This window comes from Pinus tabuliformis, chromosome 4_1 (genome assembly GCF_031772625.1).
Source record: "Pinus tabuliformis cultivar Carrire ecotype Pingquan chromosome 4_1, CPIR1, whole genome shotgun sequence".
NCBI classification, from domain to species: Eukaryota; Viridiplantae; Streptophyta; class Pinopsida; order Pinales; family Pinaceae; genus Pinus; species Pinus tabuliformis.
Window position 1 is genome coordinate 37,562,945 of NC_142303.1, and position 24,542 is coordinate 37,587,486.

Consider the following 24,542-nt stretch of genomic DNA (forward strand, 5'->3'; position numbering starts at 1 on the left):
TCTGAGGAGTGGTTACAGGGACAGTAGAAACCGGAGCTGCCGATACTCCAGAAGTAAGCATGGTAGATGAAGCGGTAGTTGCTGCAGCCGTGTGAGGTGGAGTACCAGGTGCAATTGGCGGCTGAGTAACTACAGAAGTTACAGGGGTCTGAACACTTGACTGGACAGGTTGCGGTTGCTGGGGTGGACCAGGAACTGCAGGTTGTCCTGCTTGAGGTACCGACTGTATACTTGGTTGCGACATCTGTTGACCCTGTGACGGATCCCATGTTAACATTCCAGGGTATTGACTCGTAACAGGTTGAGGATACTGAGATCCATAGCCGTATTGAGGATAGGGTTGATAACTGTAAGGTGCAGTCCCATATGATTGCCCTTGAGGTGGTTGATAACCTTGACCAGGGTATTGACCCGTAGGTTGATAACCTTGAGGTAAATACGAATACTGGGGTTGACCTTGACCTTGAGGTTGGTATCCTTGAGGTTGATACCCTTGGGGTTGATACCCTTGGGGTTGCCATCCTTGAGGTTGCCATCCTTGAGGTTGATATTGATACTGAGGTTGACTTTGGGGTACATATTGAGGCTGGGGTTGATACCCTTGGGGTTGATACCCTTGAGGTTGCCCCCCAGTCACGAATGAAGTACCTTGAGGTTGCCCCCCAGGCATTAACGAAGGTTGCCCCCCAGGCGGTAATTGGCCACCTTGAGGTTGGTTAATGGGAGTTGAACCTGACATCATATAAACGTCACCTATACTCAATGGTACATTACCACTGTTTCCAACTAATAACCCATGATCAACGGGTTGAGGAGATGCTCCCGCAAAGGTACCAGAAAGTGATTGATACCCAGTAGGAACAGAAGGACCGCCATGTAAAAATGATTCAGGACTTTGTGAAAACACAGATGACTGACCAGACATATTTACAGGAGAATGAATTCCTCTAGGTGGAATAGGAGTACGAGGTGTAGAAAAACCTACTGAGTTGTCTAAAAAATTGGTTAATGCAAGGTACCAAGATTCACTTCTAGGAGGACTGTAAAAGATGGATTCACGCTCCCTTAGATCAAGGGTAATTAGATCTTCAGAATCAGAAACGCCTATTTCTTCCTCTGGAACAAGTTCTTCTATAGCAATTAATCCAACAGGAAGATTTTCGGTGATAATTCTTTCTATTCTTGGTGAATCAGGAACACTAGGAGTTGGAGTAACAGGTTCGGAAATTTCAGGTTCTTCGCCTGTTTCACTGGCAGATGAAAAACTACCAGCAAGCTCGGAAACTGTAACAGCTTCGGGATTGTAACCTGTTTCTAAACTTTGGTAATCTGGATGGACTACCAAGGAAAATTCTCCTTCTTCAGGTGATCCTACTCTACTGCCACTAGGAGGAGTTACAAGGACCTTTAACCCTTCTAAATGACCCGGAATGTCTTCAGGAGATTCACCCCGCGATTTACGGAGTTTTCTTAACAAATCTATTCCGGTAACAATCTCAGGAGACTTGCCCCGAAGTCTACGGGACTGTCTCGGTAATTCCGCCACAATTAAAGATTTTAACTACAACACACGAAAACAAAGTAAAAAATTTCAAATCAAACCACCTAAAGTCTTCTAAAGAAGCAAACAAATTTGAAGCACACGCCTAAATAATCTAGAGCGTCAAACCACACACAAACAGTAGTCTTCCGGACCAAAAGCGCTAGTTGGTGATTAGGCCCAACCTCGCAGGATTCAGTACAGAAATGGTGGGTGGAACAGTTACCCCGGCAACCTGCTTAATGAATAGACTGGACCAAGTTCCTCCACTTTAACCGTCTCGAAGTGAAGCGAACCCCCCAGAAAATCCAAGTGAGTATAACCGACGTCTGCTCCAGGTACAGTGGGACCTTCCCTCCACCGTCACCTTGGGTAGAATCCTAGATATTATGGCCACTAAGGTTACCAATCACAACAATTACACCTGGGGGAACAGTCTAAACTCCGACAGCACGCAAGGGCAGAGTAGCAAGCTCCAATCCCCTTACCGGCTCCTTGACAACAATCCAAGGTTTACCGATAAGTGACCCCTGGCTCCTCGACAATGGTTAATCCGAGGTTTACCGTTTGTAATACGTACTGCCTGGCGTCGTTCCCAACGAGGGAGGAATGATCCCCTCACTGGTTCGGACACGAGCTCGTGCTTCTCCTTTAAGAGGAGCTTTCCCAGAATGTAACTGAAACAATTGGATTTGTTCTACTCAAGATAGACTATCTGTTTGGTTTTGTAGTCTTGGAGAGTTAAGTACTCACCTACTCCAAGACCCTAGCCTAAGCTATGTTGGTGCTTCAGAGCCCTAGAAAAATAAAGATTACTAGATTGATTTTAATTTAAGCGTTACTTTTAAGGTTGTTTCTTAAGTCAAAAGGTGATGGAAGTGAAACCAGTGGTGTGTTGACTCGACTCGAAACCACTACAAAATGCACCTAGAATGATTTATCCACTACTTTACTTTTTCGATGAATTGCTTAACTAAAAAGTTGAGAGAATGCAATCTTTATAAAAGCAACTTCTTAATTGAAGACAATCAAAGAAACAATTCGTTTGTCTTTTCCAAGCATAAAAACATAACCTCTCTTTACATGCACGAAAAAACTCTTTTCTTCTTTCGAAAACAAAAAGCTACTTGAAACAAGACTTTTTAAGAAGATGTTTTTGTATTTTTTTTTAATAAAGCAAGTAAATCTAATGTAACCAAAAATCAATCTTAACAACTCTTAAAATCTATGAAAATGCACTCATAAGCAAACTAAAGGCAAATTTATTCTAAGCAATCTTAACGAGGCCAAAACTAACAATGATTATTTCTAAGGTGTTTTACTTGATCACAATCAAATCAAGGACTAGCTTATTGCAGAACCAAAAACTAGCCAAAACAAAACTCTAATCTTTTTGTTCTTTTTGTAAAATGGAAATCAATACTTTATAAACAAGCAATTCGAAATTTGACCCAAAACAACTCAAATGGCAAGTTGCTCACAAAAGGAGACTTTACGACAGGCCCGACTTCTAAGAAGGTTGACTAACCAGAGAGATCTAAGGCTGGACAACTTTCTACTATCAAAGTCACTACAAAGCCTTTCCAAAAATCAAACCCTAGGTCTAAACTTCGTTGAAAACCACTAAAACACTCAAAGCTCACAAAACTAGTTCAGGTGAAAATTCTTGACAGGGTACTAAAGGATCTGGGCAGAAAACACTAAGGAAAAACAAAATCTAAAAGCAATTTAAAGCAAAAATGGAATTTTCTTAAGTTTTACAGGAAGACGCAGGCAACCCGTTGTCACAGGTGCGGCCCCGCTCTGTGCAGACGGCAACAGCGCGTCCAAAGACGCACTGTGCAGTACTAAGAGGGTGCGTCCTTCTGGAAAAATGAAGAAAAACCAAATCTAACTAAATCTAAAGCTAAGCCACCCAAATACTAATTCTCACAGTCAAAAACCAGAAAATAAAAATGATTTTCTCAAAGCAAAGTTCATATAAAGGAAAAGACTCTCTCATTAATGGATTCCCCAGCGGAGTCGCCAATTTGTCACACGGAATTTGTCAAGGGTGCGGACACGACTGACCTTCCTAGAAGTCTAAGACATTCTAATGACAAACAAGACAAAATGGAGTGATCTTTCTCTAAATACACCTTTTACAACATGAAAACTACAAGTGTTTAGGCTTACCTTATTCCAAAACGCTGTTGTTGAAGTCCGTTCTTGACGATCCGGATGAGCTCCTCCTTCAAGTCAATTCCTGCAACCACAAACAATCAAACAATTACCAAGCACTTGCATTTCATATAATAAAACATATATTCAACATGCAGACCAAGGAACACATGAAATAACTCATTAACACAAGCTATTGAGAAAAATAAACCAGTTTGTATTAATAACGAAACAAAGAAACTCTTACAACCTGGCCTTGGTGTTGTGCAAGTTCCTCCCAGGGTCCATCAAGGGTTTTCCTCTACTTTGACAAAGCTCACCCTCTCCCAAGTAGAATCAAGTGAAGACAATCTCTCCTCACAAAGGCTCTAATGGAAGACCTAAATCCTGCAGCATTTACCCAAAGAAAATGTATAGCTCCAACCTCTTCTCCTTCTGGCTCAATGCCTTTATTTATAGTGCTGTAAAGAGGTTATTCAGGTCCACTATCAATGGGATCATCCCCCTCTTTGGGTGGGATAGCTCCCTTATTGATGGGATAAGTTCCCCCTTAATAGAGATACATGAACCAACTGGAGGCGCATCCATTTCATCAAACCGACCTCTAGAATGTTCTAGAAGTAACCACAAGTAACTTTTTCAAGATAAAACTCGCGCATTTTGCCTTTTACAGAGGGACGCACCTGTCCCTTAACATACAGAGCGTCCATGGACGCAGATTTTGTGAACATGGTCAGCGTCCCCGCAGGTAAGGCTAGAGAGAACCTGCGACCCCAGAGATAAACATAGTTTTTACAAGACTTTCTCTCTTCTTTGAGTTTGAGATGGATAACAGAGGCATGAGACTTGCCTAAGAGGGTAGCATGACTGTTGATTTGAGCCATACTAACTGTAAGTAGTCAAGGTGACATTTTTTAGTGTAACACTATTTGCTATGTGTGAACCGGGAAATGAAAGCTGGTCTACGAGCATGACCACTCTTCCTTCATGCGGAAAACACATTACTCTAAAGAGTGAAGAGACAATGGCTCCCATGCAATAAATATAGTCGTGCCCAAGGAGTAGATTATAATCCAGGGGTCCTTGGACTACCATTACGTTCATGTGAACGGTTTTCCTTCTCAATGTTATCGGCACATTAGGAAGGATCCCTAACGGTCGACTGGTTCCTTTGTCAAAGCCTGTTAGATTTCTCATTTCAGGAAAAAGCGATGGCGAACCAAGCGCTTTCCAAGCAGTTGAGGAAAGGATACTCACAGAAGCCCCTTCATCTATGATGGTACCGGCCATGACCATTCTATATATTTGAGCAATGATTCGAAATGGTACACTAGCCGGTAAACGGGGTCTGCCTAGCAGATTCCAATCGAAGGAAACAACTGGGTTGCTTGGAGGTGGGACCAAATAAACGGCCAGATACGACTCTGGCGAACTTCCTTCCTACGGTAAAGGAACGGTTAGACTACCCCTATGTTCGTCAGAGTCTGTGCTTACAAAGAGAATTTGGATGGTGTCATTCTTATTCTCTTCGATGACTGTATCATCTGAAGATGGATCCTCTGAAGGCAAGACCGGGTCAACTGCCGCCTCGACCTTTTGAATTTTGTTTGGTGTGCATTCAGATGGTTTATCTTCAATGATAGATGCTTCAGCCGACAACAATAGCGTGTCAGCCGGATTATCAACTGGTGACGGACTCGGCAAGAGTTTCTTATATCCAGGAGGAAGCTGTAACGGTGAAACCGGATGGTGGTCCAAAACTCTTTTAGCCTTATCTAAGAAGGGACAACGGTGGACGGCGTGATCGCCTTCACACAGTTTACAAGGAAATTTACATTTTCCTTTTAGTCCAGGGGCTTCACTTTCACTAGTCGACGGTGTATTTTCAACATGATCATCAGAGGTTGATGACACCAGATTGTGCAAACGAGGAGACCAGTCCCTTAAGATCCGAGGGATGCAAGGAAAATCTTGATGATAGTGGTCTCCTTTGCAAATGACACATGGCGATCTAGGCCTGGACGGTGCAATGTGTGGATTTTCGCTTGACGATGCCTGGTCGCCCCTTTTCGCCTTTGGCTCCTTCTTCTTCTTCTCTTTCTTCTTCTTCTCCTTCTTCTTCTCAGTTACTTGATTTTTGGCTTTACCAGCTTTATCAAGCGAAGAGGAAGGAGGAGAGGGAGAACTGGACGAAGTAGAAGGTTGGGGGGTAACTTTGGTATCGTTTAGTTGCTGACTTGATTGTTCAGGAATCACAGTGTTCTGAACGACAGAGGTCAAGAAGAGCCATACGGGCAAGCCGATTATCAATCCGGGAAGCGACAATGTGGCCATATGGGGTGCACCAACATCTCCCCAGGAGGAGAAAGGACTAGGATTTCCCCCAAGGGGAACTCCTTGGTTGGTGGACTCCATTTTTCTCAACCTAAGACCAACATAGGAAAGGTGATGTTTATTCTGATTAAAATAAATTTTAGATGCTTTGACACAACTTGTTTTTTCAATTTTTAAGAGTCTAGAAAAAACAAAAGATGACTCTAGTCGCCTTCAATTTTTAATGAGCTTGAAGTGACAAGCGCTCAAATGGACCTTTTCCTTTAAGGAGTATGAAAAGGAATGGAAGAGACTACTCTGGAAATCTATACAAAGGGATTACCAAACCAATCACAAAACTGCAGAATACTTTTTACGGTACGTCAGTCAATCTTTCCGAATGCTGTGTTCAGTGCATTGCGATCGATAGGGCGGCAGACACGGCTTCCTATGGATAAAGGATAAAGCCTATTGTGGTCTCCCAATATATACTCGATGATACGTGGAAGCACAAGTCCGTACTGACACTTATCCTCTCAAAGTGGAGGAATCACCCAACCAGCAATGAAAACAACAGTTACCAGGATTTACGACGTCGGAATACATCTCTAGCCTAGACTGCTTAATGGTGTGTGTTAGGTTCCAAAGCGTTTTTAGATTCATTAAATTTATTTTACAGTTGATCTTGCTTAAGAAATTTTCCTTTCAGGTTCACCACGTGATGTAGATATACAATTTCCTAAAATGCAATTTAAGATGATAAACAATCGTTTAATCTTCTTTTTGCAATGAAAATCCTAGCTACTAAGGAAAGAGAGACGATATTATTTCAACATAGAGCAGAGAGCACTCACTATATGCACTGTCCTAAATCAAACCAACAAATAGTCTAAATGCAAATGCAAATGCACATGCATGTATTTGTTTTCAGCCTTCTTAATATGAGAATGATAAAAAGAAAGCTAAGCGCAAATCTGAATTATTTTCCAAAGCGACATTACTAACAAGTTTCTTTTCAAGACAAAATGAAGATAATGATGACACTTTGTTATTTGGAATTGAAAACTTGTTTTTGACACTTGAAAAACTATTAACTCAAATCAAATACAAGAGTAACAGTGTAATCGACTATCAAGAACAATCGGATTCTCTTCTATGACTGAAAACGACACTTGCGACACTTCCAAATCAAGAAACGACAGTTCAATTACGCTACTTCTTTATAAAAGAGAACTGAAAATGGATCACAATACATAAAAAAATTTACAGTTCTTTGCACAATAAAGGCGGAATAATGGCAAGGAAGGGGGTTTCCAACAGAGGTATACTGACTACAGACAGCAAAACTCCTGAATAAAGCTGAAAAGAGTGAACATAGAAACCAAAATCTAAGAGCAGAAGAGGTCTTGTCTGATCAGCGCACTTGTAACACAGAGAAAGTGAGATGCAGCGCACCTACTACACTCGGGAAGTGCAATGCATCCAGATTCCAGAGAAGAGATAGTGCGATGGTCCAGGGACGAGACTTCAACTGGGTTCCGGGTCATAGTTTGCAGCTCAGTTCAGGGATTTAAGCCGAGCAAGTGGTAATCAGTAAATCAATCACAGGGGTAGATCTAAGAAGGTTACTAGAGCCACCACAAGGGCAATTAGAGAGGTTGTAAATCAATTGTTCAGTTCATAAACAAAACCTGGAGATAGACTGAAGCAGCATTGATCTACTTTGCACTTGCATAGCAAATGCAGTTCGAAGGCTAGCTGGCTTGACTTCAGGCTCCGTCTGTAAGTTTATAAAGCAAACAAATATACACAAACAAACAATCTATTCGCTCTCCAGTGGAGTCGCCATTTTGTTATCGGGAAATCTAGTGTCTATGCAGAGCTGCTAGTCCCACTAAGGCTGGTAGCTACCTTAGAAACAAACAAACTAAAGCCACTTTCGTTTTCCTTTATGAGAAGTAGATAAGAGGGGAAAGAAGGAGACCAACCTCTGTCTTGCGCTTGGTTCCTTGCTTGATTCCTCTCCCTTCTGATAGCTCTTTGCCACTCGCTTCCTTGTTTACCCAGCTTCAAAGAGCACCTGTAGAATCAAAGCAGCATAACACTATCCAAGAACAGAGATCTACTATCATAAACAATATAGGACCAGATATATATTGACCACACAAATGGATATATCATCAATCATACAAGAATGTGGAGGAAAACTTGAATAGCTTTATTAATAATCAAGAATAGCAAAGAGGATTACAACCAATTGTTCTGACCCAGCGTCATCCTCTCAGCAAGAAAGCCCTTCTTCACCTCATGAAAAGCTTAGATCACCCAACACTATGATGTTACACCAAGAAACCAACAACACTTCCTTACAAGATACAAAATTCCAGCCTCTGGATCTCTGGGATGAGGGATCCATATATAGATGTTTGCAAGGGGGGTGAGTCAGCTTCTGAGATTTGATTAGTGTCTTCTCTCTGATAGTTCTTGATTCCACTTGGAGATTTATGATCTCTTACTCATCCCTGGGTGAATGCAGAGAGGAAAGTGTCACAGGAGAAGTTTCTGGAAGATTCCATGATCCTCCACCTCACAGATTGACCCTGCCATTTGTCCACTCTCACCCATCGCACCCCCTAGAAGGGCTTTTCAGTATGCATCTCACCTCCCGTGTGCATTTAGGTGGGATGCAGCGCACTTTGACCATGGAGCAGGTGAGATGGTCCAGTTTTGACCAGTTATGAGTAGTTTTTCATGGAGAACTTCTGGGAGATGCTATAATCAGTTGACCTTGTTCTTTTAGGGGTTGGAACAACACTTTTAGGGACTTAAGAGCCCTTGGTTTATGGACATTTATGATTGGGGTTGCAGTGCCCAAAAATGTCTATAACAAAATGGTTGCGCATCGTAGAGAGATCGGGTCCAAGGAAAAAGGTTAAGGCTTCGAAGCTGGCCATTGACCTGATCACCTTGACCGAAGGTGATCTCCATGACATCAGCATAACAGTTCACGATGTCACAAATGAAGTGCTCCAAGAGTTTATGATGGAGCACCAGAGTGTGTTGGGGGCCCTCACGGCGCAACTGCAGGAGTTACAGGTGTGGCCCCTTTAGGAAGGTACCTTGTCTACCCACGTCGTAGCAGGTACTTCAGCAGTAGAACAGATGCTATGCGCGAGGATGGCCAACACAATAGTGTTGCCAGTGGGAGCAATAATATCATTAGATGTGATGGACCAAATGATAGTTAGCATGATGAAAGGCCTTGGCCTTAATCTAGCTACCCTTCCAAGGGAAACACTCTATTAGCTCAAGGATGGGATCACAACAGAGCTGCGCGCCAGGGAGAACCGCATGATCCAAGTTCTTAGTGAACAGAAGATCAATATGGAGTAGCTCAGCTTGCAGCGCAATGAGTTGGTGTTGCAGAACCAAAGGTTGGTGGAGACGGTAGATGATGCTTGCCGACATGTCCCAGAGCTAGCTATCGCAGTAGATCTGCCGGTAGAAGTGTGGATCCACAGTTTGGCAAGTGGCATCTGTGACGTGAGAGAAGAGACAACAAAGGTTCAGCTAGAGTTGAACCTTCAGATTGCCGAGCCGCGGTTGAAGGCACAGCCTTCCACTCCCCTGAAAATCTGAGAATAGCGTGCCAGCGCTATTGCAGCAGGGATGGCAGATATTGCAGGTGCAATGCGCGACTGCACAAATATGTTGAAACAGGCACCGGAGGTTCTCATGATCTTGCAGGAGGATCCCAATATCCAGTGGCTAGAGACAGAGGCACGCAAACTCCAGCAGTAGTACGATAGGATCAGAGGGACGGCGCAGACGTTAGTCCTCACCTAGCGGCTTGCAAGGACGCAGCAAGCCAAGGCCTTAAAGGAGCAGGTGGAGGCGGCGTGCCACAAGGAAGCAGTCCTCAAAGCGCATGTCCAGACATGGATTGACGAAGCCTTCACAATCATGATAGATATTGAAGGAAAGCTCGGGAAAATTTAGGGGATGAATGCACAGATGCAGCACAGCACGCCGGAAATAGAGGTTTCAGAAGAGCGAATGCAACAGGTTCAACAAGTAGCGGCTCAGTGTGTTTCAGACATCGGGACAGTTCGGAACCAATTGGAGGGACTCCGCACCAAGATCGCTGCGCCGACAGAGTGACTCGAGGATGAGTCACGATGTTTGTGTTGGGGGCTTGTTGGGCATGGAATCCCCCCACAACATGTTTAGGGGCTCAAAGCCCAAGTTTTGAGGAATATTATTGTAAAGCTCCGCGAATTGCGGGCGCAGAGCACGAATTGTATGTTAGAGTCATAGGGTTGTTCGCCCTAAGTTTTGAATGTAGTGTCAGCCTACCCATGGTCCGTGGACCATGGGATTGTATAAATAAAACAAGGCTCTAAGTTGTAAAGTAGAGAAGAAAATAAGAATTGAATGAATGGATGGAATTTGATGGTTAGCAAAGTGTAGAGGAAAAGTCTAAGTGTCTTGGGTTGTAGTAGTAGGAAGAGGCTCTGCAGCTGAGTGCGCAAAGGCCTAGTAGAGTCCGCAGTTGAGTGCATGGACACCTATGGCTGAGGGCATAGGGTAGAGTCAAGTCTGTAACTGAAGGAAGAGAATAATAAAGAGAAGTTATGTTACCAATTCTATGTTTCTGTTCTAAGTTATTACATGTTTGATGTTACTTGCAATTATACTGTTTAGTTATTGCGCGTGCTTGTATTGGGAATATTGTTAAGTATGAATGAAAGCATACAAATAAGTTAAGTAAATCAACTAATATCGGATTGCGAGTAGGGACTTGGGTAATAACATTGTTTGGCCCCTGAATAGGGCTGCACAAAGGCAGCATCTCAGGCTACGAGGTACGGGTAAGTGCGCGTAGCAACATGCACGCTGGATCAAACCGCAGACCACTTGAAATCATCAGACATCCCCAGGGTGTGGAAACCTGGTTCTAGCACCCTCCCATACTACTTCGGGTGAGACCTCAATCCGCTCTCCGCGAACTGTTGCTGAAAGGGCCAGTAGTACCGGGATTTGTTTGGCTAAATCACTTCTGAACCTGGGTCAGGCCCAACTAAGCCAACACCTTGTGAGGCTTGTTTTCACATTATGAGCTAGTATGGTGGCCTTGTCACCAATACAGGTTATTATTTTCATATTATTTTATCAGTAGGATCCCATAGGCTAATTCGAACTCCTTATGAGGATATATATTGATGTTAGATGCATTCATTTGTATCATCACTTGACTTGGGATCTCTCTATCTTTAGAGAACTTCACATTTTTTCCTTGGAGGATTATTTTGGAGGATGGATGAATTTTGATGTATGGATTTTGGTTATTTATATCTTGGAGCTTCATATTTGCAAAAAAAATCTAGTTGGATATATTCTATAATGTTGTAAGTAAATTTTGACATGGTTATTCTTGTTGGTGCATATAGCTAAAATTAGGGCTAGTTGCTGCATAATTGAAATGTGGAATTAAGCATGTTTTAGCTAATTTAATGTATGTGCCAATGTTATATGAATGAAATGTCCTAGAGATTTATTTGTCTCGATAAGCTTGCATCCTTTTCTTTGAAGTATAAATGCTTGAAGGTTAGTTTTCTTTTCTTTCTCTCAACATTGGATGAAGCTGACTTTCTGGGCCTCCTTGATCAAGAAACCAAGTTATTACTCGTCATTATCCTTGACTCCATATCCCCAAGTGAATTAGGAATTGGTCCCTAAAAAGGGTGATCATTTTAACCTTTCTTTTACCATTTTCCCCCTTTTTCCCCAATTCCAGCCCCATTAGGTCACCTAGGGCATCAATTTCCTGGGAATTGACCCAAGGAAAAAATTTTAATTCCTGTAGGCTATTGCACTGGTGGGTCCTCTCTCTCCCCTCCACATTTGAGTAAATTCTGATGGTGGAATCTTCAGAAATCCATAGCCCTAGCTCTAGGACCAAATTTTTCCTAGGCATCACCAAGGCTAGACATTAATAGGATCAATTTACCTTTTGAAGTAAACATTCTTGTTTGATCCTTTCCCCTCACCTTATCCAGGAGAGGAACATCATTGGATGTTCATTCCATCCCTAAACCTGGGCTGGCTCCACTTGGCCCCGTGTGGTCCCACTTCTCGACAAAGACTATTTGTCAAAGACCATTTGGGAGTCCAATTTTTTGTTGTAGCGACTTCAACACCTCCAACATTTTGGTCTGTACTCAAATTTCGGAGCCTACTGTGGATCCTGTGATCAATCGTTCCGTAGTCACTTATTTGGTAAGTTGATGATCTCAATATTCCCTCTTCGGTCGTAAGAGTTGCTCACGCTTTTATATTTCTATAGCATGTGTCATCTTTGGGAAAGGGAGTATCGCTCGTCATGCAAAGGGAATGTTTATTTTTTTTTCTTGAGGGGGAAAGCTTTGTGAGAATGGGTTGTTCTCACCACATAGATATGTTTCACACTCATATAACACACTAATTGCACAATGTGCAAAAAGCCAACCTCTCTTAGCATTCAAAATTGCGCAGTGGGTTCCCCCATTGTCCTTCCCTCAATCGAAACTCACTGTCTCCAGAAACTGCACAATTTTGTTTCTTAGTTTTCCTGTTTGCCTTGCATCCTGAAACTGCACAGAGGTGTCCTCCCAAGACATCATCCTGCAATAGTGCCTTGCATCCTAAAACTCCATAGTTTGTCCCTCAGCTACTCAGTCTGCCTTGCATCATGAAACTACGTAGATGTGTCCTCCCAGGACCTCATCCCGCAGCAAACACTGTCTACTGAAACTGCATATATGTGTCTCTCACTAAACACAAGGACAATGACATGCTAGAGGACTCTCAAGAAGCTGAAGAAGAAGATAATAAGACCAAGGAACCCAAGGTATGATAGAAGATCGGGACCACGTGAAGACTCAATCTAATGCACAACCCTTTGGAGGGAAAGTATGGAAAATAAAGCACATCTTTTGAAATACTCCTTTAGTATAGCTTGAAGGACTTCTTATCATTGTCATATCATTCTGTCTTCAATGGAATTCATGGTTGCAAGCACTGAAATTCATTCCATATGTTTCTTCTACGTGTCTTGCCCCCTTTCGCTTGTTGGATCAATTTTCATCTTTTGACATGTCTAGTTGTTATGTCATGTTTTCGAACAGTTCTAGTGACCATGAATGTTGGTCTTTGTGTATACAAGTTTTCCTAACCATGTGAACACCTATTGCACTCATACGCAAAGTTGTAAGCACTATCGCACAAGTGTTGTCACAGACATCCAAAGTCGTATCCCAAGTGTCACACTTGTCGCTTTTAGAACTATACAGTCTCACAGAGGGTCATTGCTTTCTATGTTATCACAGTGGTCAATGCTTTCATGTTGTCGAAGTATGCTAAGTGTGTGATCACAATGTCGAGTCATCAAGTTCACTTGCCTCTCACACTTAGCCATTTTCTTGAAAATCTCTTGACAGAACAACTTCACTTCATCGCCCCCGACTAAGCTGCACTAAGCAGTCTCAACCCTTAGTGGTGATGCTCTACTTCTTGGAACTACACAGTGATTGAGGTTGTCCTTTGGGTCAGTTGCACTACACAATCCCAAAAGTGAACAACTTATCTTCCTTCCTAGAACTGTGTAGAAATTGCCTCAATTTCTATCCAAACTATGCACTTCGCAAGAACATTCATAGAGCCTCCTTCCTGCTTGCTAGAACCCCACATTGCATAGAGACCTGAGCTTTCATTTCTCCCCAAAATCGCACAGAGATGTCCTCCCAATGACTTCCCTCAACCGGGAGTCACTGCTCTCAATAACTACGCAGAACTATCCTCTGGTCCCTCTGCTATCCCACCTTGCCTTCTAGAAACTACGCAGGGGTGTCCCTCAGGGTCCCACTTTGCAGTTGCTATTGGTTTCCTTAACTATGCAATTCTACTTTCTAGTGGCCTCTACGCAGTTTTCCCCGACAGTGAAGACTATGCCTCAGAGTTCCTTGTCCAAGCTTGAGTTGCATTTTGCGCAGTCTCAGTGACCAGTCCTCCCTCCCTGTCACCTTGAACTATGCCGTGCATAGTAACTAAGCACTCTTCCCAACATGTCATCTGCTCCAGGCCCAGAACACGGAAAATAATGCATCATGCTAGATTAGGAGGTTTTTGGATTTGATGTCATCCCATCATGAGTGAATTGCAAGCACAAGTACACTGATAGATCGTGGCGAGATGACTAATGAGGTGAACAAGGAGCGCACATGCTAGAAAACTTACTTGCAGTTAGACGAACGAAAAACACACATCAAGTAGTAAGCGAAAGGAACACATGCATGGAACCATATTGCAAGACCAAGGCCATTAAAGACCCCGCAACATCAAGCCATGAGGAGGAGAAGATAAAGCACACACGAGAGTACATCCATCACTTCACAGTGAAACAGATTGACATGGGCACCACAACCATCTAGTACATGTCAGTAGTGTCATGTCAAGTTGTGTCATGAGTTTTCAAGGCCACATGACTACTATGGGCCATATTTTTTGTAATTAGATGTAATGTAAAGTGGACGTCCAATGGACACACACATGAAGATGAAGAGTCATGTTAGTTGAAAAGTCATAGGAAGTTGAAAAGTCATGAGGGTAGTCCAAGAGTCACAAGGGTCAAGCATCACCCTTGGCTATATATACCCCTCCCATTGTATGAGCAAGGAATTTTCACCTTGGCTCCTCCCACATAACCTTGAGAGTTTACAATCATTTCTTTGAGGAGCGAGGAGTGGCTTGAATGTCCCACTACTAGGATAGTGATGTATGGTGTACATATGTGTCTTGGGACTTTTTCTTAATTCAAAAGCATGTTAAGGCCAACACATTTCCATGCATGTTTTGTAGATGTTTGTAAGACTATTCTTTCAACATTTGTAATGCATGGTTGTTTCTCCTGTACTAAGATAGTGGGACTAATTCAGTTGTTTTAGTACTTATATTGTTGGGAATGTGTTGTATTGGTTATCACCATTGTCTCATCCCTGTGGGCTACTCCGTGGGATACTAGACAAACAACCTTTGTGTATTGGTTATCATCACCGTCACTTCCTTGTGGACTACTTCACGACATACTTGTTGTAGTGTTTTCTTCTCAAAGATGTACGAAAAGAACCCACTTAATATTGTGGATGAAAAACAATCTCAACAATAGAAATGGCTACTAAACATTGTAAATTTGCAGCAACTGATAGAAACAAAACCTACCAAAATTAGGATCTATGCCACAATCATAATTAAACAACAAAACAAAAGAGTAATAACTCCAATCATCCAATGGAAACCAGAAATACAAACAATAGTTTTTATTATAACACCTTTGAAGGGAACAAATAGATGTTGCCATTCCCCCTCTATGGGATGGGTTCTTGGCTATCATCAAACGTCTTCAACTTGTGTAGAGTCTCTCTCCTCTATAATGTGTAAACCCAACAAAAATATGGTGTGCGATAATGAAAATAATCAGAGTTACAACAGTGAGTGCGATAATGAAAATAATCAGAAGTGAATAATGGATGGAAAACCCTTTTGTTTATAACAAAATATTGAGTTATCCTGGAATAATGAGCAATAATAAAATATTATTGATCCCATTCTTGGAATAACCACTTGGAATATTTTATTATATTTGGTTAGGAGGGAAAAAAATATTTAAACTTTTATTTAGAAATAATAAATAAATAAATGATTTATTTATTATCTCAAGGAATTAGTTAAGGAATAATAAACAAATAAGGATTTATTTAATTATTCCCAAGGGATTTAGTCAAATTTGACAAAGAATAATAATTAATTAGTGATTAATTAATTATTATTAGAGAAGAATAAGATAATTAATGATTTATCTGTTTATTTTTCATGATTGGGTCAAATATGACAAGGAATAATAATTGAAAAATGGTTTAATTAAATATTCCTAGAAGAAAATCAAATAAATAGTGATTTATTTAATTAGTCTTCATGGGTTTAACTATAAATTACTTAACAAATGTGGTTTATTAAGTAATTTTTCACAGTGAAAGAAATTTTACTATGGTAAAATTAGCTTTACATGGTGTACTTCGATCCATATAATAAATTAGGGTAGATGATCAATTTTTTGGTGATAACAGATTGCCCCCCAACGTATGATTGTTAGGAACAAAACGTATGACCGAAGTACGTTGTAAAGACACAATCACTAGAAAACACATGGGAGTCTGAGAGAGAGAGAGACCAATAAAGCCAAAGTAAAATAGAATAGGGACAGAGGGGGAGAGACTAATGCAAGTATCCTTTTATGTTGTGGTACCAGACCTCAATGAGGCGGGGGAGGCATACCCATACCCGCCGAGATAACTTAGCATAAAAATATTGGTGTGCCCAGAAACATCAAATTGAGCAATGAAGTACATCAGCTAAATGGTACATGACATGCTGGCATAACCGAGCTAGAAAATAATACAATGTGTCCCATATACATAATGCAACTGGAAAAACATGAGCTAGGACTGAATACAATAATATCTGAGTACATGAGATACAAAGGCCCTTCCCTCAAAAAATGGGTGGGAGGGAGGGTAAAATAACGGAAGAAACCTTGCTGAACAGGGAAGGGATTTGCAAACTGAATGGATCATCTGAAGGAGATGTGCATGCTATGAACACTGCGATGGGTAGGAATCAAACCCATCAACTCTGCGGAACTGCGTCTGAGGTTGTAGCATAATAGGAATGCATCTGAGCATGTGGGGGGATACCTGAAGGGCCACCCCCTCATGAGGTCTGAAACATCACACACAGACCCAGGAATCACACGTACAATCTGCTGCATCACTAGACCATCAAGTGTATGAATCATGAACATGAAATGACCAAGTCAAAGGGAAATAATGAGTCCCTCTACTCAATCTGAGGTGTCGAACAAGAATGGAAGCTAGAACTAAGGTACATCGCCCTCTAGGTTGTTCTTCTGGAATAAATGGGCTGATGTCGATAGAATAGGGCCCGTGATAGGTGAGGCAATGAGGATCCTCAACTAAGGAACAAGGGAAAATAGTAATGTGATGGATGGACTAACACCAGGGATAATGGAAAAAGTGGGACCGAGGGACAAGCAGATGACCTCCCTTGTCAGAGCATAAAGTGCATGGTTGACCTAGCAGCAACTAACTCAACTCTGGAGAGGATGGGAATAATATGACTGGAGGCCAAAATGGGCAACACAGGATGAACGGTATGAAAATATTGATGGAATACTATGACATGATATAATGGGATGTGAAACAGAATCCATGGATGCAAGGGTGACTCAATGACACTGCCACACATAATAGGTTCGGTGGGGACCATGAAAACATGAGTAAATGATGGTTACTCATGATGAAAAGCAACACATGGTACGAAAAGTATTAAGAGGAGGTGGAACTCAAAGTACAAGTGTCACTTTATGAAGAAATTTGATTTTGAGAGGTGATTAAGTGACCCTTCTTGGAAAAATGGCTTTCGGGTGAAGTGTCAAATCATCAAAAACTGCGAAAGACCCATTATAATACTCGATGAGAGATTTCCAACGGTGTTGATGGTTCGTCAAACCAAGCTACGATATGGTCGCAATGTGTGACAAAAAAACTATGGGTTTTCCTATACAGGGTATTTTCTCTCCAATTTGAGAGGAAGAGAAGGCTCTAAATCTTGTGGAGATCGTAGCGGAAAAACCGACCATCGGAATTGGGATCTACGGCTTTCAGGCAAGTGGCCTTACTTGTCTAAAGATGGCCTTAATGCTTCATGGGACGATGGTTCCTGGTGAAGTTTTAAGGGAAGAGGAAAATGAAAATGAACTACTAAAGGAGGTCTAGAAACATCCTCACCCACTAAGTCAAATAGGGGGACTATGTGGACATAGAGTAGAATATTTGAAGATATGGTATCAAACGTCTACAATATGTGATGTGCATATAACTCACTGGAGAGGCCAGTTGGACAAACTATCCAAGGAATGGGAGGATAATTGGCCATACCTAGATCCAGTGGGATCTAGGTTGAGACTTATGTTAATCAATGGTTGAGGGAAAACCATCATGCCCCCAAGCATGGGATACTGCCTGCAAACATATGTGATGGAGGGGACTAATCTGGTATGCACAGATGGGAATGATGCCCCCTAGCAAGAGGAGTTTGTGGAGTGCCATTGTGTTCTGAGTGCTCGAAACAAGGATTCAAGCATCTCAACACAACTTGGCATGAAATCCTCCAAAGGAGATGTAGGGGCCTATGTGTCCCCCTAGTATGCTATGGGTGTACCAGAGGTATTTAGAGTGGTGGAATCCAAATATGGAAGGAAGTACACACGATGGTGCATATCGTCCCGAGGATAATTAGGAGTAGATAAAGCTTCCATGATGTCCTCATCAGAATGGAAGATGGGTGAACGGGAGGAAGATTGACTACATGATGCGGCGGCAGTACCTAGTGCATCAACCTAAGAGATAAGGTTCACATATGCATCATCTGGAATGGTGGATTATGAACTGGTAGATGTAGGATCTACGGATGTTGAGACCTAGGATTCTGTCGAAAAAGGTTTGATAGAAATGTGTGCAGAAACCTCTAAAAGGTTTCTCTGCGAGGAAATCAAGGATGACAATAGGTAAAGGACATGACTCGTGGAGTTCATCATCTCGACATTGGGGGGAGGGATCATGATGGTGGGACCAGAGTCTCCCTGTTCTGGTTTAGTGGTAACAGAATCCACGGGTAGAGGAGTAGGTGTTCTACTACGAGTGGCCTCGTATTTGTGAAGCGCTTCAAGGAAGACGCAAAATTCATCAAGACGAGGGAAACAATGGGAATAGTGACCATGATGATCGCACAAGGCACAATGATGATTTGTGCATAAAGTTTTGAGTTTCTTGGGTGGACCCAATAAGTTAACATGGACTTTAGGGATATTTTACTCAGGGAACATTTCATGAACCAAAGGTTTGAGATGAGGAAGCTCGAGACAATTATTGGTGGCGTGCCAAACAACTTTACACAGAGTGCACGAAGGTGATGAATTTGGGGCCTTAGGAGTTGGAGGAGCTTGGGAAGCCTTTTCCTTAGGTTCTTTCATCTTATATTTGACCCCCTATCCAGATTCTTTCACAACAGGAGTGGGTTCCTGTTGAGGTTATAATGGAATTGAAGCAACGGGAGGGGTAGTAGAGATCGGTTGAGCCGAGGTCAAAGCATGATAAGGTCTTAGCTAACGAGTTAGAATTCTTGTAGGGGGATTGATGTACCATACTAGGATCCCCAAAGTCATGTTTGGAAGGACCAACGAAGCCATCAAAGGGACAAAAAAGATTCCCGGAGGGGGAAACAAGAAAGGTATCTATCCTGCAGGGAAATGTCCCGGTGGAATAGCTCCTGGATGGTTAAGACCTGGAGGAACAGTTCCTAGTGGGAACATAGGAGAGGCACCCACAAATGGAGGAGGTCTTGAAGGGGTGGAAGGATCTACTGCACCCAAAGCAGGTAGTAGAGCTTTCTTTTGAGATGGGCACGACTAGAGTACCTCTAGCATCGACATGGCAATTGGTGATGGTGCCAAGTCATCTACTATATTGTATGTATGGGAAACTCGGTTGGAAGCAACGTTATGGCGTAATTTCCCCTTGGGGATCTTGGGAATTTCCTCAACTCTAGGTTGAGGGATCTGTAACTAACCATTTGGTGTCATAAGCGGCTCAGCAGATGGTATGGTTTTGGAATCAGTGGCAAACGAAGTCGAGGGCTTTTCATATTGACGTGACTGAGTTTGTAAGTTGATAACAGAGGTATTGTGCTCATCATAATTCATCATAAGGATATGGTAGTCACCAGGACCAGAAGGTTGGGGGGGTTGGGCTACTTGACCTGGCTGAGGTTGAGCAGCAACAAATCCTTGTTGAGGGAATGGATTTGTAAGCACTGCCAGTTGAGATGGCCCAGGATTCTGAGGTGATTGTTTACCTCTAGAAGTTGCTTGAGCTTCCCACATTTGGCGCATCTGGGGTAAGAGAGGACACTCATGTGTATAATAGCCATGTATACCACAACATTCACAAGGCTTGTTCATACAAATAGCCTTGTTCTGCTTAGGTTGGCTGCCTTGTTGCTGGTTGTTGGTGTTAGGCTAGCTCCCCTAGGTTTCACTAGGATGATTACCTTGATTACCATGGTTACCCTTGTTACCTTTTCCCTTATTCTTTTTCTTAAAATTTTGGGGATTGGTCGCAATCTACTGTGAAAACACTTGACCCTGAGGGGGCGGTGGTTGTTGGGGCTGAGGATGCATGGGAGGCTGCGGTGCTAATACTTGAGGGGCTGGATTACTCGGCTGTGCATAAGGAGGAGCAACAATTTGGTAGATACTTTGGGGTCCTGAAAACATGTTGCTAGCAGGAGGGGCATAAGTTTTGGAGGAACTAGTGCCCCCTTGCAGATAGCCATAACTTTGTTGAGTATATGGTGAAGGGTGTGAAAGGGTTCCAATGATACTAGTGGTGGCGTGAGATGCTCCCGGTGCATTGGCACTTCTAGGACAAGGGAGGTCTCGGATGACTGTATAGATATAACCGGGTTGTGCATAAATCAGGTCATATCTTAGAGCGGTTTGGATAGCTTATTCCTCAGTCTAAGGAAAATGTAACACGACATCTTTTCAAATGGGTCCTAAAAGGATCCTAAGAAACCAATCTAGGTAGACACGGTCTTTGAAGGGTGGAGCACGAAATGCGCTCCTCCTTCGACGCCACTCTTGAACATGGTTGGAAAGGTAAGTGGTAGAGGACTGAAAAAATGAGGTCAATAGCTTCGTACCAATGTCGTACTAGAGAGGTAACTGGAAATATGAAAGGAATGCTTTAGCAAGCATCACAAAAACAGAATGAGATGCGACAGGCTGGTCTACATACCATTTTGCAGTGTCTCCAGTGAGCGTGCATTGGAATAACCGAAGACGAATGGAATCATTGGTAATGGAGTTGGACGAGCACCACATGTGGAAGGATTAGACATGTTTGGTATGATCTGTTAGAGCCTAAATCTACCTCAGGTTGAGAAAGGTAGGATCTAGGGCCAACATCAAACCACGCTTAACCTGGTAGCTAGCCCTACCAGGTCAGGAGAGGGCTCTCTCCCGGTCAATCTCAGCAAAATATGATCACTAAAGGCTTGAGATGACTGATATAACTACTGATCTTAGGCTAGGTATGTGTGCAAAGAGTTTGATTGAAAAAAATGATGTTTTTGTTGGCTCTAATGGAAAGGCAGATCTTGGGTGCAGGGGATGAGGCTCAGTCTTGCAGAGATCTCAATGGGGCAAGGTAGGCAACTAATTTTGGCACTTCAAATAAAATGAGATGGAGGGATTAGATAGGTGAGGAGCTGAAGAGGGCAAGAAAAGCCATGGATCCTCTTCAAACAGCCGAAAACATCAAAAACTAAAGCAAACCCTAGGTAGAGCACTACAATTTCAATGGATTCTACCTTCACTCTTGTTTGATTTAGTTAAGAGGAAACAAGATAGATAATGTCATACATACACATAAGTAATTTCAAAAATATAGAAGAAAGCACTGTACCAAAACAAAATGCCACATGAATCCCAAAGAGTGCTGCAAACCCTGGTCTCAATTCCTTCGCCAAAACTGCTGATATGAATATACAAGAAGCTCCTTGCTTTCTCAAAAGTCCAACCATGCTAATGACTGAAAAATCACAAGATACAGACAAACCATAGCTAATCCTAGCCCCTAGGGGTCGAGATCACAAGTTTAGGAGCTGTTCCAACTAATTCTAAACTAAAAACTAGAAATTAGGTAGTGGAACATCATGCCTCTAGAAACAAGGGAATTGATTCATTCAGTTTCAAACAACTTTTTGATAGATGAATCTACCTCCTTAAGTGAAAATTTGACATATTTACATCATGATCCATCAATGTACATTAAATTACATCACAATTTTGACATCAAGAATGATAAAAAGTCAAATTGGCAAAAGCTAGGCGAAAAACAGAGTATACTTGTTCAAACTGAGCAAAATTTCCCCTATGCGTCGCGCTGATTTCTCTATGCGTAGTGCTTGTTTGGGGCCACTTTTGAAGGCCTTCCTAGTGTCAAAATTTACTCCAAGTGTGCTTCTTGGAAAGGTCTACCTGTCGACTTTCCAACCCAAGTGGAATTTGTGAATTTGGCCTCCAGTTTCCCCTCCAAAATTCAGTTCTCCCAACACTGCTTCCTGTGTATCAAAATAGGGGCAGTAAGGTCATTTTTTGAGTGTTTTTGACTTTTTTGAGGGCTCAAAACCTATCAAAATTTCTGACCATTGGTAGGAAAGCATATTTTTTCATTACAAATCCAAAAATTCTTAGTTTTTGTGATTTGGAGGCTCCCATCAAAAGCGAGCGCCGGCTGGCGTGGCGCATAGAGCAGAAAACTCTGTTTTTTGTGCCAAAAATTTCAAAAATGAAAAAAGTGTCTCAATTTTTTTGAAATTTGGGCTGATTCTTCTCCATCAAGTATTTTTTTGGGCCAAGTAAGCCTCCACCAATATCTGAAGTCTATCATGCTCCTTTTGCCTCCTTGATGCCCTCTTCAATTTTGCCTTTAAACTCCTGATTCTCGCTTTGCAGACTTTGTTTCTCGCCATGTAATGATAAGCCATATGCATCAACAATGTCTTCTTCTTGTTGGCCTTCTCCAAAAACCTCTCTAAGTGGATATTAGCTCTTTCAAGCCATGATTCCCGATCGGCATTGATCTCTTGCTCAAGTGACGTGAGCTCCACCTTCCTCCTTTGGGCAGCTTGGCGGTTTTTCCGTATGTTTTGCAATTCTATAATCGCTTGCTGATCCTCAAGCTGCTTATTTCTTTTCTCTAGGTAATTTATTATCCACTTAGCCCTTTCCAAGTTGAGGGACAAGGCATTGATGTCCGCCTGCTGCTCTTGGATGACTTCTTTGAGATTTGAGCTTTGCGGGCCCACATCAGTATCATCACCCTCAATGAAAATGAAATCAGTCTCCCACTCACCTGAAGGTCCCTCATCCTATAATGGCCTCTTGACTTTGTCTTGAACCTACTGTGCTGATGAAAGAAGCGATACCCCTTCCACCCTGGGTGGAGAGAATACTCACTTTGCTGCTGCGAACAACTATCTAGTGCCCTTTTGATAGGTGACAAACACTGGCATACTAGTGGTCTGTGTCTCATGACCCTCATGCTGATATGAATGTTCACCTGTCGCATGCAAAGCCTCTGGAGGTCCCTGAGGAGCTATGAAAAACTCACGAGAAATTAAGTCCTCCCAAGTGATGCCCTGCAAACCAAGCTGATGGACGACCACAATTTTAATGTGAGCAAAATGATATATATTGTTGAACTGTTGTTGAGGAGTCTTGTGTTGTACTAGGGTGGTCATCTTCTCAATATTTCGGCACATGAAGTAGGGGAGATTCATCATCCTCACCCTGGTAAAATGCATCAGCAACCTGATATGATAGGCATATAAATGAGAAAACCGGCCCTCACAGCTGAAATACTTCATTGTCAGTTTCATCAAAGAAGCATAAGAATATTTCAGGTACCGAAAAGGAAAAACTCTGCTGAATTGTCTCAAATAACCGAGCTTGATGTATGGTTCATAATGCTTCCTGTCAATTTGCTGCCTCTTGTTCCATTGCTCTCCAATGTTAGGAATACCGGTTGCTAGTGAAATAGATTTTGGTGTTAAAGTGAATGTTACACCAGCTAGAGTGGCTTGACCCTCATGTAAATGAAGCAAAAACAACTGGGCCAATTCATGATGATATTGAATTCTAGAAACCAGCTCACAGAACTCATAGCAGGACTGGTGTTGGAAACAAGTGATGGCGAGAGGGCAGGCCTGTAGCTCAGCAAGAGTAGTGGGTTCCTCTCGTATATGTTTGCCACCTCTATGAGGCCTCCTGGGTGCATGTACCTCTGTAGGAGAATCACTGTGTGACTCTTCTTCACGATCATATGAAGGATCATACTCCATCTCTGCTAGTAAGTGAGTTTTCTTGATGAGTATTAGGAATTTATGGTGTTTTTTGATTTTCTGCCACCAAGGGAAAAGGATATGAGGGACTGTGGAGGGAGAGAGTATGGGGATTTTGGCACTGTTGGGACAGGTTTTTATTAGGGAAACAGGGGATTAGGGAGTGATATTAAGTTTAGGGACAACACTTTACGGTTTGGGGATTTGTAGTAAGGGTTTGGGAAATGGGAATTGGGGATAGGGATAGATGATTTTTTGGGAATATGGGAGTTAGGGAATGGGGGAATAAGGTGAGAAAATGAGTGAAGGAGTGAAAAGGTGAGGGAATGACAGAATGAACTTAGCAGCAAAATAACCAAAGCAAACCCTAGGCAACAGTTTCTTGGGAAATGGCAAGAAGGTAGGGTTTGATTTTCCTATTAGATAACCACCATAAACTGTATGAAAAACT